This window comes from Rhipicephalus microplus, chromosome 2 (genome assembly GCF_043290135.1).
Source record: "Rhipicephalus microplus isolate Deutch F79 chromosome 2, USDA_Rmic, whole genome shotgun sequence".
Lineage (NCBI taxonomy): Eukaryota > Metazoa > Arthropoda > Arachnida > Ixodida > Ixodidae > Rhipicephalus > Rhipicephalus microplus.
The window spans coordinates 290,717,205-290,731,109 of record NC_134701.1 but is presented as its reverse complement, the minus strand read 5'-3'; the positions used below and the strand labels follow the sequence as shown (position 1 = coordinate 290,731,109).

Sequence of the window (13,905 nt, the reverse complement as noted above, 5' to 3'; positions counted from 1 at the left end):
ACTACGAAATATAACTGCAGTGGCATCGTCTCAACATCTTACCGTTGCGCGAGAAACCAAGCGATAAGCGCGTGCTTCAAGCTGCTGGCATGTAAAGCTACAAAAATAAAACACGCGCTTATAAAACGATTTCGGAAAAGGCAAAGAGTCAACACTCGTTGAAAGGTTCAACGAAAAAAAAAATTGGTAGATCCCACGTACAGTGGGAATCGATGATATGCAAAGCACGAATGAGGAAGGTATATATGCCACTTTACAATTAGCACATTGTTACGAGGTGGGTGTAAATAATGCCGTACATGGCTTCCATGTCATGATTGTCATGTTTGGACGAGTCATTTAACTTTGTTGTCTATTCACGTCACGTGATACCCAATTTGGCATATGTGGAGCAAATGAAACGGCCGCGCGCGCAATGAGGGTAGCATGTAGTCATGTGTTACATGGCACGCATGTCATGATCATCATGTTCGGACGTGTCATTTACCTTCGTAGTCTGTTCAAGCCTCGTGATACGTCCGCGAGCGCACCGTGAGCATCGGCGTGTAATGTTTTACATGGCATGCGTGTCATTATAGTTAGAGTCTATCAGTTGTGTTCGCCATGCAGTCATGTCATACTGTACCAGTTTTGCAGTATGTCTTGTGAACGAAACCACCGCTAGAGCAGCAAGACTATAAATGTAAATCATGACATTCATGTCATAATTTCTATGTTATCACTAGTCACCTAAGCTCGTTATACAGTCATGTTATGCGACAACAATTTTGGTATTGATCAAAACGGCCAAGAAAGCTAAATTTGTAGGCAGATTATATATATATATATATATATATATATATATATATAATATATATATATATATATATATATATATATAAATCACCAGAAGAAGCGAACGAGCAAACAAAAAACGATGCTTTATTGCCAACGTTACGGCCGGGGACCGGCCTTCGTCAGGGCATACGTGCATATTACAGGGCATACGTGCATATTGGTAATATGCACGTATGCCCTGACGAAGGCCGGTCCCCGGCCGTAACGTTGGCAATAAAGCATCGTTTTTCGTTTGCTCGTTCGCTTCTTCTGGTGATTTATAACTTGACCGGAATCCAGGAAGACTTTCAAGAAATATATATATATATATATATATATATATATATATATATATATATATATATATATATATATATATATATATATATATATATAGTGTAGTGAAGAGGAATGCCCACTACTGCAGCGACATCGACACGTGGGCGCGAGGCACGAGCTAGGACTGCCTGTTTGCTGCTGCGACGCTGCCCGTATACTCGGCCTGCTCTTGCTGCTTCGGTACCGACGCCGCTACTGCTGTTTACCTTGCATTTACATTATATTTTGGTGGAGAGTGCTGCGGTCTCCCCCAGTCCTGGAACTGCGTAGCCGAAAGCTGCCGTCCGTCATGCCTGACGACGCTGTCTTCACACCCCCACCGGCTTCGCCACGCAGGAGCTGTCCCGGTGCACAGCTCTTGCGAGAACCCGACATCTTCAGCGGCACCGACGAGAAAGACGTTGAGGATTGGCTGGAATCGTATGAACGAGCCAGCGCTACTAACAAATGGGACGATCCCACAAAGCTTGGCACCGTGATGTTTTATTTAACGGATGTTGCCAAGCTGTGGTACAGAAACCATGATATCCCCACCTGGACTACCTTCAAAACCTGCGTCGCAGATGTTTTTGGACGCCCTGGTGTGCGCAAACTTCGCGCAGAACAACGCCTACGAGGCCGGTCCCAACAAACTGGTGAGACATTCACCAGCTACATAGAGGACATCCTTGACCTCTGCCGGCGTGTCGACCGGTCGATGGCCGAAACTGACAAGGTGCGACATATAATGAAAGGCATTTCCGACGACGCCTTTCAAATGCTGCTCTCCAAGAACCCTGTCACTGTCTCTGAGGTCATTGAGTTGTGTCAGAATTTCGACGAGCTGCGACGACAGCGTCTTCTCACTCGACGCCCTGACGTCCCGGATGACACCCTCTCCAGCCTGACCACCACATCTGACCTTCAGTCGCTGCTATCGCAGATTAAAGAGTTTGTTCGTGCTGAGGTCGCTCGTCAGCTATCGCTGCTATCAACAGCCGGCCAACCAGCGTCACCTCTGCCAGCAGACATTCGCCAGGTCATCCAGGAGCAAGTTTGCGCGGCTCTGCCATCTGCCCGTGACACTTCACCCTTGCCGAGCCCTGTTGCCTGTGCCGAGGTAAATGCACCTCTAAGCTATGCTGAAGTAGCGGCTCGACCGCCTCTTCAGACTTTCACGTCGCTTCCCTCAGCCGTGCCGCTCCGACCCACTCCTCGGTTCGCTCAGTCAAGGTCCGTCCAGAGTAGTGGACAATGGCGTACACTCGACAATCGCCCAATATGCTTTGCCTGTGGGCTACCTGGCCACATAGCGCGATACTGCCGTCGGCGCGTTCTTGTCTACCGACAGAGCTACGACCAGACCTTCGAATTTGCCCTTTATGTGCCACCGCGCCGTTCGTTCACAGGCTCTCAGCTACCCGACCAGATGTCATCGTACGCCAACCACCGCCCTCCTGTTAACCGCCGCTCGCCATCACCTCGACGCCGCTCGCCATCGCCGATGCGTCGTCGTCCTTCATCGCCGGAGCGGGAAAACTAATTGCCGCAGTTCCAGAGGCAGGAACTGCGTCGCCAGCGAAAAGACCAAGGCCTCTCACTTCACCAACGAATGTTCTGGACGTACATGTGGACGACGTCGCTGCACTCGCTCTTGTCGACACTGGTGCCGCAGTTTCAGTGATAAGTGCTAGACTCTGCCGCTTGCTAAAAAAAGTTATGACGCCACTAGCTAGTATATCACTTCGTACAGCCAGTGCAGATCACGTCACACCGGCCGCTGCTTGTGCTGCTCGCATCGCGATTGATGGCCTCATTTATGTCGTTGAATTGCTAGTGTTGGATTCCTGCTCCCATGACCTCATTTTGGGCTGGGATTTTCTCTCCGCTAATAAGGCCGTCATCGATTGCTCGCGCGCTGAGGTGGCATTTGAAGTGTTTGACGACGCTCCATTATATGATGCTCATGAAACCTGGGACAAACTATTTGTTGCTGAAGACGTCATCATATCGCCGCACTCTTTTGCCCTTACCATGGTGTCTTGCAACTCTCTCGCCGAGTCTAGTGCCCTTTTCACGCCATCTGCTCTTTTCGTTCGTCGCAAGTGTTCGCCGCTGCCTCATGCCCTTCTAGAACTTCATGACGGCGTCAGCAGACTACTCATCTCGAACCTGTTGTCATGTCCTGTAACACTACTCCGGGGTGAGTGCGTCGGGCGTGTTTACAGTCTCGACCCTTCTGCAATTATCGACATGCCGGCTGGTCCTTCCGCTGAACACGAAGTCGCCGGAGTGACCTGTGCCTCTTCGCCGCAGACTACTAGGCCGGACGTACTCAGCAGCTCCATCGCCGACACGTTAACCGTTTCGCAACGTGCCCAGCTTCTACGACTACTGAACAAGTTCCGTTATTTATTCGACTGCCAGCATACTCCCCTCATCCGCACGTCAGCCGTGTGTCACCGCACCAACACGGGTACCAATGCGCCATTGCGTCAAAGACCCTATCGCGTGTCCGCAGCCGAGCGCCGCCAGGTTATCGATGACCAAGTAGCTGACATGCTCAAGCGTGGCGTCATCCAGCCTTCGAACAGCCCCTGGGCCTCTCCAGTCGTTCTCGTTAAGAAGAAGGACGGGTCAATTCGCTTCTGTGTTGACTACCGTCGTCTTAACAAAATAACTCAAAAGGACGTTTACCCGTTACCGAGAATCGACGATGCCCTTGACTGCCTCCAAGGTGCGGAGTTCTTCTCTTCTATTGACTTACGGAGTGGCTACTGGCAAGTCCCTCTGGCACCTGAAGATCAGCTTAAGACAGCCTTTGTCACACCTGATGGCCTTTACGAATTCTGTGTCATGCCTTTTGGTCTTTGCAACGCACCCGCAACATTCGAGCGGATGATGGACAATCTTTTGCGTGGCCTGAAGTGGAAAACATGCCTGTGCTACTTGGATGACGTGATTATATTTTCCCCGGATTTTCCAACGCATCTCCGCAGGCTAGATGAAGTGCTACAGTGCCTAACTGACGCCGGCCTTCAGCTCAACCTTAAGAAATGCCGCTTCGACGCAAGTCAGCTCACCATCCTCGGTCATGTTGTATCTAAAGAGGGTATTCTTCCTGACAGAGCCAAGCTTCGGGCAGTTGCAGAGTTCCCTAAACCTGCGTCTCTGAAGGATCTGCGCAGCTTTTTTGGCCTCTGCTCCTATTTCCGCCGCTTTATTCGGAATTTTGCTATGATCACCGCCCCTTTGACTGAACTTCTACGCAGTGACTCGAAAAGTTACGCTTGGTCACCCGCCTGTGACGATGCTTTCGAAAAGTTGCGCCGCCTGTTAACCTCGCCGCCAATCTTGCGTCATTTCGACCCGACTGCTCCGACGGAGGTACACACCGATGCCAGCGGTGTTGGACTTGGCGCCGTGCTCGCGCAGCGTAAATCGGGATTCCAGGAGTACGTAGTCGCATACGCAAGCCGTACCCTCACCAAAGCGGAGAAGAACTATTCTGTGACAGAGAAGGAGTGTCTGGCAATTATATGGGCTCTAGGTAAATTTAGACCGTACCTATATGGTCGCCTTTTCGACGTAGTCACCGATCACCATGCGCTTTGTTGGTTATCCACGTTGAAGGACCCCTCCGGCCATTTAGCTCGCTGGGCTTTGCGGTTGCAAGAGTTCGACATGCGTGTTGTCTACAGGTCTGGCCGACGTCACACTGATGCCGACGCTTTATCACGCTCGCCTATGTCCGCTGAAAGCTCTGCATGTTTATCTGCCGTGGAAGAAATGGTTGCGTTCCCAGATAACTGTGACATGGCGTCGGAGCAACGCAAGGATGACTGGATCAGCTCTGTTCTGCGATTCCTTTCAGATCCGTCGACTTCTCCATCTTCTCGAACGTTGCGCCGTCAAGCGGCTCACTTTGAGGTCCGCGATGGCCTCCTTTATCGCAGGAATTACAAGTCTGAGGGCCGAAAGTGGCTACTTGTCATACCTCGCCATCTTCGTGCTGCAATATGTTCAGATTTCCACGCTGACCCTCAGTGCGCACATGCGGGCATCTTTAAAACATACGCTCGGATTTCCTCCCGGATTTATTGGCGAGGCATGTACACCTTTTTGCGCAAGTACATTCAGTCATGCCCGCAGTGCCAACGACGGAAAGTTCTGCCTCATCATACCTCTAGTCCGATCCAGCCAATTCCTTGCCCAGCCAGGCCTTTTGACCGCATTGGGATCGATCTGTACGGGCCTCTTCCATTCACGGCTTCCGGAAACCGTTGGATTGTTGTCGCTGTCGACTATCTGACGCGATACGCAGAAACAGCCGCTTTGCCTGCTGCCACAGCACGCGACGTATCTTCTTTTCTCTTGCGGCACTTCATTCTCCGTCACGGCGCACCGCGCGAACTTCTCAGCGACAGAGGACGTGTGTTCCTCTCTGAAGTCGTCAACGCACTCCTTGCCGAATGCCGTATTATTCACCGGACTACCACCGCCTACCATCCGCAGACGAATGGATTGACGGAAAAATTCAACCGTACCCTAGGCGATATGATATCAAAGTATGTTGCCTCAGACCACTCCGACTGGGACCTCATTCTGCCTTTTGTGACATACGCCTACAATACTGCTCCACAGGCGACTACGGGCTTTTCACCATTTTTCCTGTTATATGGCCGAGACCCTTCCACCACACTAGATACCATTCTGCCCTACCTCCCCGATTCCTCCGAGTCTACGCCCATCTCTGAAGCTGCCCGCCGCGCCGAGGAATGCCGTAAGCTCGCCCAGTCGTTCACAACCATCGACCAATGGAGACAAAAATCTCGGCGTGACGATAACCACCCGTACCCCAACTTTGTTCCGGACACTCTTGTGTGGCTTTGGGTTCCCGCTGTGCTTACAGGGCTTTCCTCGAAGTTTTTTTCAAAATACCAGGGACCCTACTGCATTGTCTCGCAGACTTCACCAGTTAACTACATCGTCGAACCCGTTACGCCATCCATAGACCAGCGCTTTCGGGGACGTGAAATTGTTCACGTACAGCGGTTGAAAACTTATTACGATCCGCTCGTACTCTGTTCACCGTGAGTCGCCAGGATGGCTCCTTTTCCGACGGGGGACGAAGTGTAGTGAAGAGGAATGCCCACTACTGCAGCGGAATCGACACGTGGGCGCGAGGCACGAGCTAGGACTGCCTGTTTGCTGCTGCGACGCTGCCCGTATACTCGGCCTGCTCTTGCTGCTTCGGTACCGACGCCGCTACCGCTGTTTACCTTGCATTTACATTATAATAGATAGATAGATATATAGATAGATAGATATATAGATAGATAGATAGATAGATAGATAGATAGATAGATAGATAGATAGATAGATAGATAGATAGATAGATAGATATATAGATAGATAGATAGATAGATAGATAGATAGATAGATAGATAGATAGATAGATAGATAGATAGATAGATAGATAGATAGATAGATAGATAGATAGATAGATAGATAGATAGATAGATAGATAGATAGATAGATAGATAGATAGATAGATAGATAGATAGGCGGACGGACGGACGGACGGACGGACGGACGGACGGACGGACGGACGGACGGACGGACGAATGAATGGATACGATCAATGTCGCCGAAGTTCGCCAAGAAATGCATTTAGAAAAAATCCTGCGCAGATCAATACACATCCGTCATGGGACAATTCTAAAAGGCACTGTCTGTGTCACAGATATGTTACACTTTAGCTCAAATCGAAAGTATAGACGTGCGAAATGCAGTACAAATTTACTGCATGCCCGGATAAATCCCACCGGCACTGGAAACTGCTCAAAGTTAGCTCGCCTATCGAGTATGCTGTGGAAACGGGATTTCCAGGCTGGCTGTACTCTAGCGGCCGTAAGTTACCTCCGACCTTTCTTCACTCGTCCATGAGAAAGCATTTATTATTCAGTAGGTTATTTAGCAAAACGATCATAAAATTTCGCGTCACTGAACGCCTGATGTTTGGCAACCTGCAGAAAAGCCTTAATTTTCGGTTTTTACTGTTCGCAGTGTCAAATTTTATTTTACGAGCTTAATTTATACAAAGTTGCTGCCCGTTCTAGTTTGTTGCTGTATTGTACAAATAATTTGGTGCTATTAGTATTTCGGTAAACTTATTGTGAAGAGAATTATGCCTCCCCAAAAAGAGTGGCGTATTTTGCAAGACTGGAAGCTTGGGCTAGCTTGCGTGAATTCAAACAGGCAAGTTTATTCATCGCGCTAATACAGGGGAAAAAAGGAGAGAGTAGACGGAAAGAGCGCTTAATCTGTCTACTTCTTCAGTCTACTCTGTCATTTTTCTTATGTTGGCGATCTGGAAAAACATGCCAGTACGACAGTGGTGCACTCTAATCGACAACTTTCCCCTAGACATATCTTAAAGGGACACTAAAGAGCGAAAGAATTTTTTGCGTATTAGAAGAGTACAATTCGACAATCTCGAAATTACCAGTCTTACCATGACTCGACGCGCTTAATAAGCGAGAAAACTCACGAAAAGCAGACGTGTGTGGCGTCGCCACCTTTACATTCTCACACCGAACATCGTGACGTGATACAGTTTGCAGGCGTTTACTGGGTCCCACGTAACTTCCTGTGGACGACAATGGAGCGTATTGTTATCTGTGGGAGCCATTGACATAGCACACGAAGTTTCTTCAAATTTCATAGAGCGAATTTTATGGGAAAAAAAACGAAAATATATCTTGAAACGTGGTACGTAAAGTGCGGAGATTAGGGTGCGGAATTTAAAAACTAAACTCCAGCCTTGATTTTTTCCCCATTCTAATTACCTTAGGATAGAGAACCATATCAGTTCTCAAAGTGCAGTTTTTCAATATAAACCAATTCATTGTTCCTGTTTAGCGTCCCTTTAAGATTGCGGTGATAACTTGCGCTCGACCGAAAGCGCAACGCGTGCCCCATCCGCAGGATTTCCCATTCTGTTGTTCGGCAACAACCCGGCGCCTTTTATTTTCTACCTGCAAAGACTGGGCTATAAGCGTACGGTCCCAAAGGAGAGCATTTTTTTTTTTTTAGTTGAGCGCTTGCTTCGAAGGGGCGCGAGCTGCTCCACTTTCTTATATGAGAAGTAGTTTTCCCGAGGAACATGAAAACGAGCCATCAAGGAACCTGAACGAGAAAAGAGAGCGCTGACAGAGAAGCAAGAGCGCAGAAGCCAGCAGCAAACCCCGTGGGAGTTCGAGGTCGTGGCTGTTGCATGGCAGCGGGATTGTAATGAAAAAGGGTGTGAGCGGTAACGGCGACCCACCAGGAGAGAAGAAGCCATCTTCTTTTGCGTGAGTCTTGCTCTGCCGACTATGAGTGGACGCAAGGGAGGAGAGGAAAAAGAAAACACTTTTCTTCACTAAGCTGGTCTTCGGGTCGCTTGGAGACGCACCGCGCGTTGTTGTTATTCTTCGTTGTTTTAGTTTAGTTCTGGTAATTAAGAAAAAGATGAAGAAATAACAATGAGAAGATGCTTGAAAGATGAGCGCAGAGTTTACTTTTAATTAGCCACCCATATTACACACACACACACACACACACACACACACACACACACACACATATATATATATATATATATATATATATATATATATATATATATATATATATATATATATATATATATATATATATACATACATATATGTGTGTGTGTGTGGTCTTGTAGGAAGCCAGTAAGCCCGCTAGACAGCTCCGTGAGTATGTTTTTGGTTTGCTTGGCGAGGAGTCAATAAAATTGCGAGAAATGAAATGCGAAAGGCAAAAAGACAAGCGGTTGTGCATCGCTTATTTTTTCCTATCCGTTCAGTTTTGATCATTTTTGCGCTTTGTTCCGACACTGTAGTTCCCAATGAAACCGAATGGTTGTACCCAGTACACACGTGAAACAGACAAGTTGCACATACATATAAGTAGTTCCTGCAGTCGCAAGGTTTCGGCCTGCGTAAGGAAGCATCGGTGCAGTATTTTTCAGATAGTCTATTTGACGGGAAACAAAAAGCAACATGTGGCGTAGGCTTCATTTGAGTATATGTTGTGGAGGGAACCAATTTATTTTATGCTGTTATCAGCAACGACACTGCCTTCACTAATGGGACAGCACGGACTGAAAAATTCCATCGTACCTGATTTCTTGCTAAACGCAGTCACACAATATATGTCACAAGCCTGATATTCTTACTCTCATCATTGTGTCAAGAATGTCAATGTTAGGCTCTCAATCCCTCCTGTTCAATCACGCACTTTCATTGGCTGCTCTGAAAGAATAATCATCTTCACATCTTGCGCGAAAGGATAGCGCCCGACATCCGACATAAGTGAATGGGCTTAATGCAGTTTGCGTGTAAGCGACTGTCGAAAAAATAAATACAGAAAGCTTTCTTTATTATTTCCAGGCCAACTTCTTTAATGCCTACCAAAAAATTTCTTCGCTTACAGCAGCATCGCATACATAAATTTGTACATCGATGACGGGTACTTTTATATGAAATTGAACTGGGCTTTGTACCTGATATCTGCTCATCTTTGTCGTTTGTCTGTTCTCAGGGCAGCACGAGTTTACTTTTCTGATTTGGGATATACAATCGGTCACACCACTTGGACAGTCAGTACAAAACTTGGGCTAACGCTTTCTGTTTTTGTTATACGACTCCATCGCCATTTAACCTGCTGCATTCGAGCATCGAAAGCACAGCTCTGCCTCAATTCGTGCTAGTTGAAAAAGACTAGTAATAATAACGAGCCCATGGCTCACGCAAACGCATCCCCGGAGTTTATTCTTTCCGTTTCACCAGATAATCGTACAACAAACAAACAGGGCGTACAATATGCTTTATTGCACCCCATTTTATATTTTTCCTCCAGAAATAGGTGAACAGGGACGTGTCTGACGCATTACCTTGGCTTACAAAAGGGCTAACGTAAACATGATTTGCTGGAAAAGAATGGGTCCTCACTATTCGCATTATTTTTTTTGTGCGCTGGCTGTACTTGATGATTATGATTAGGTTGATGATGATTATTGGATTATTGGCACCTATCTACTTTACGGTCGCATCAGTCGCGTACATTTTCTTCGTTTTTCGAAAAAACGTCTATCTTTTAACAAAGGGGCTGTGAGATTTTGCCGTCAATCTGCTAAGTGGGAACATAAATCATCATCATCATGAACTGGGATGCAAGGAGGCAAAATGTCATTTCCTTCCTTCTTGCTGGGACGCATCACCTTCAACGTTCTCGTCTTCTTTATCTTCTGCTGTGCTCCCAGAACACGTGCACCTAATTCTCCGGCGTGAGATGCAATAATTATGATGGGCAAGAGAACAACTACAGAGAGAGAAAGAGAGAAATCCTCGCATCCCTACGAAGTCAGTCATAACAAGCGGGCGAAGCTCTGGATATCAAATCGGTGAGTAACCCTACTTTATCCGCGTGTTGCCCTTTGTAATGTAAATCAAATGACATAGATTATAAATAGAAGCGTAATTTTATTGCGCCTTCCAGTCGTCTTCAGCAATTCTAGGAGCATTCAGAAAACTGCTGTATTATAGGATGTAACGCATACATTTACCTTTGGTGCCTATCTCCAGCAATATGCATCCAACGTATCATGCAGGCAGGAGCAAAGCAAGACCAGACTCCTTACTCAAAGCATTTCAACATAGCCCTGAAGCCATCTGTACAGACGTAATTAAAGCGAGCTGAGATACACATGCAGTGGCAATCAAAGCACGTAATCACACTAGAACGGCGTCGGTAAATGTTACACACGAGTTGCAGGTGTGTCAACAATAGCCATCGTCATATCCAACGTGGAAAGCAGGAATAATTAGTCGTGGTGCTTTCTAGTTCCCAGGTGGCAAAATGAACCCATAACAGGGCATCGTCACAATATATGTTGTGTTGAACGCGGGGGTTTGAAGGGGAACGTCATGGCAGACCATATAGCTGGATGCTTGGCCGAACGAGTGACAGCAGACGCAGACGTTGAAACTCTTTCCAAAATACAAGACATCCTTCTCCAACAAAGGTAGCAGCGGAGAGTATGGCTTTCCATATAGAAACTAGGGATAACCAACAAAGCAAAGATTTCAAATGCGCACAAACCAATAGCTTTCCTAATCTGTAGCAATTAAGTAGAATATATCGCACACAATTTAGAGAAACCTGTCCGTGGTGTTCAGACACACCAACACTCAGCCACATAACACGGGAGTGCACCGAGCGGCCCAGATGCATCGACAGCCCAAACATTACTAACCAGCCGCACATATCACACTGGCCGTGGGAGGCATGGGTGACATGAAATTGAGGAAGATGTAAATGAAATATATGTGAAAAACTTCAGAAACCGACTGGGCTTAAAGGCCGTTTGCGTGGAAAGTAGGTGGTCTACCACACACAGTGAAGCATCTGCTTGGAAATAAAATGAAAATAACTTCCTCTTTCTATCTAACTCTATAATTTGTGACTTTTTAATTGCGTAAGTTTGCATGCACTTAAAGCTTACAACACTTATTTTGCGCACTGTTCCTAACTTTTTGCCAGGCACCTCTTTAACGGGGCAGTTAATGTCATACGCTACGTGACATCCAGCCGCTAATATAATTGTACACTGTCTCTACGAACAGACAAGTTTAATATATTTATCCTAAAGCATAGGTGCTCACCAGCACCAGTTCTGTTACCCAAACGTAGTACAATACCTAGAAACGCTTTCGAGTTGAACTCGTTGCGTGAACTTATCGTGCGGATGAGTGTGATGCTGAGAGTCGTCAGGGTCTAGCGATTCGAGCTGTCGCTTTGTGATCAGTGATGCAAATACACCAGTACTTTCGTATAGAAGTCTCTTGCCTTTTACCGCTTTCTAGAACTAGACATAATTCGCTCCTTACCTTTTCATTCACTATGTAACGATATTAGGCTAACCGTATATCTAATTACTAGTACGTATATCTGACTCCCGACTGGGGGCAATTGTCTACTTCTATATATATTTTCCAGAGTTTTGTAACCTCTCGAAAATCCCCTCCCACCCAAAAAAATTGAATACAGCCTTGAAGGCCGCACCTGTCTATTGTTCAGCAGCTAGAAATATTTCGTGCTTAATTTTCATGCACTCCAACCGCCTGCGACGTATACGCTCAACGTAATAATAATATAGAAGTAGCAGATTAGTTCACAAAACAAGTGCGCGCCCCTCGTCAGTTGACAGGAAAGGTCGAAGCAGCAGTGCTACCCCTTGAAATTAGCAAAACTCTGTCATCGCGGACAATTGGAAGCCGACAATTTCAAACTCAAGCGAGACACGAACAAGTTAGCAGAGAATAAGCGCGTGCGAAGGAGGGTCATTCGGGGCAATTAGCCAGCCTAAGATCGCAAGGTCAAAAGTTCTAAACCACGCGGGGTGGTTTTGAAAGAAAAAATGGACTTTAACACGCTTCAAAAAAAAAAGAAGGCTATGAGAGCTACTAGTCAGATGAAGTAGATAGTTGATAGGGAGTCAGGTGGTGTTTTACAGTGCTAAAAAAGTGCAACAGAACCCCCGGCTGAGAGAACGCCACAGCCTAGCATGGAACGACAATATTCTGTTCGAATGCAGATGCCCGACCATTCCCAATTGCATATTAACTTAAAGCGCGTGTTAAACGAATCGTTAAATATAAAAAGAAGAAGAGCTCTGAGGTGCAGCCTCACTAGCGACCAGCTGGCGATAATGCACTCCCTCACCACAGCAGGGCTGGCCACCCTGGTGCATTACTTAGCCACTACCTCCCATGACTACAGTAATTATCCCTTGACCTTTAGTCCTCCGCGGTTGCGAAGCAACTGTCTGAAGCGGCGGTCAGAGCTGCGACGCAGCGAAGGGTGCAAAGAATCTCTGAGTCCAAACCGGCTGACATAGGAATCTGAACTTGGATACTTCGACGTTAGAACACTATCTAGTGAGGCTATAGTCTAGCTGTGCTATTCGGGGAACTTGAGGAAGGTAAATGGGATGTAATAGGGCTCAGCGCTGTTAGGAGGACACTTACGGTTTATACAGTGCTGAAGAACGAACACGTCCTATGGTACGGTAGATTAATTGACAGATAATAACTAGGGGTGTGGTTTCTCATACACAATAATATCACTGGCATTATAGAGGAATACTTTAGCATCTGTGAAAGGGTAGCAAATATCAAAATTAAGTTTAACAAAAGGTATAAAATGAAGGCGTCACAGGCCTACGCGCCTACTTAGAACCATGACGATCATTTGGTTGAACGTTTTCATGAAAACTTAGGCTCCCATTAATAAGTAAAGCGACAGTATAATATCTCGATAGGCGACTTCATTGCCATAGTAGCCAAGAAACAGGCAGGAGACCATGCAGTGGGTGAATATGGTATCGGCTCTAGAAATGCAAGAGGGGAGTTTAAGTAGAGTTCGCAGAACGTAATAATTTACGGATCTTGAGTACCTTCTTCAAAAAACGTGCTAACCGTAAGCGGGACCTAACGAAGTCCTAATGGCAAAAATAAAAATGAAATAGACTTCATTTTGTGTGCACACCCATAAATCTTACAGGGTGTACAGGTAGTTGACATGATAAGATGCAGAGACCATAGAATAGTAAGAGCTCTCGTATTCACCTGGATTTAAAAAGGTGAAAACAAAAACTAGTAGGCAAGAAACCGAATAAGGAACTGCTGGTGAGAG

At 46.5% G+C, this 13,905-nt stretch overlaps 1 long non-coding RNA gene across 1 annotated transcript in view; it reads left to right on the top strand.

Annotated features, from left to right (window-relative positions):
- The window catches only part of LOC119160077 (uncharacterized), a 343,900-nt gene that overhangs the window by 286,275 nt on the left and 43,720 nt on the right, over nt 1-13,905 (top strand). Inside the window, exon 4 of the long non-coding RNA XR_012888404.1 lies at nt 10,472-10,612. This is a non-coding gene — a long non-coding RNA (uncharacterized LOC119160077). The remainder of the gene's footprint in view (nt 1-10,471; nt 10,613-13,905) is intronic.